Source organism: Otolemur garnettii, unplaced genomic scaffold (genome assembly GCF_000181295.1).
Source record: "Otolemur garnettii isolate 467f Iridium unplaced genomic scaffold, OtoGar3 scaffold00135, whole genome shotgun sequence".
Lineage (NCBI taxonomy): Eukaryota > Metazoa > Chordata > Mammalia > Primates > Galagidae > Otolemur > Otolemur garnettii.
This window is the reverse complement of record NW_003852530.1, coordinates 765,207-766,087: the sequence shown is the minus strand read 5'-3', so window position 1 is coordinate 766,087 and position 881 is coordinate 765,207. Positions and strand designations below refer to the sequence as shown.

General features: G+C 43.4%; 1 non-coding gene across 1 annotated transcript; it reads left to right on the top strand.

Moving 5' to 3' along the window:
• Positions 1-291: 291 nt before the first annotated feature.
• On the top strand, positions 292-423 carry LOC111727984. The gene has a single exon (XR_002775411.1). It is a non-coding gene; the product is annotated as a small nucleolar RNA SNORA11 (small nucleolar RNA).
• The last annotated feature ends 458 nt before the right edge of the window (positions 424-881 follow it).

Below are 881 nucleotides of genomic sequence, written 5' to 3'. Positions count from 1 at the left end.
ATCTCATCCTCGTGTTCACACCCTCACAGAAATGCTCATCCTTCTGGTCCCTGGATTCAGCCTAGTCTTTCTCCCTGTGAGCACGCTGATTGTAACTAAAGCAAGTCCTTTTGGACTTCAGAGACATGCTCAGAGGCCCCTCCCTCCAGGAAAGCTTCCAGAATCTTACGGCACCCCGTCTGTTGCCTTTGTTTGGAATGGATCACTCTCTTTAGAGAGTGAGTGTGACTTTGTAAGCCTTTCTGGAGTTTCTGTTGGAATAGTAATGCATAATGGCCAAGGATATAACCAGGGGTGTGCTCAGAGCAGGGGGCCTGAAGAACGGCTCCTCTGATTATAACACACCCAACAGGAATCTGGGGGGAATTGTGATGAGGGGCCCACAAAACTTGTGACCTCCCTATGAACAAATGTCCTACATGTGGAGAAGAAGAACATTATAAAATGTATGTGGTGGGTGTCTGGGTGATCACTGGATAATGTTTTCAACTGCAGAGGCAGATTACAAGGACATATGTTTGAAAAATTGCCTAATAAAATTTTCAGAAAATTAAAAAAGAATATGAACCCGTGAGTCAGAGACCAAGGAGCCCTTGTTAACTCTGCCACTTCACTGCTGTGGGTCTTTGGACAAATTACTCCAGTCTCTCCAAGCCTTAAGTTATTAAGTTAAATGGGAAGCATAATATTTCATATTTCCCCAACACTTTCCCCTGCAGGACTATAAGAGAGAGGTGTATATCCAAAAGACCAAAAATCAATTGGCAACAAAGATACATGCACCAGATTGTTCATTGCAGCTCAATTCATAATTGCCAAGTCTTGGAAGAAGCCCAAGTGCCCTTTGACCCATGAATGGATCAATAAATTGTGGTATATGT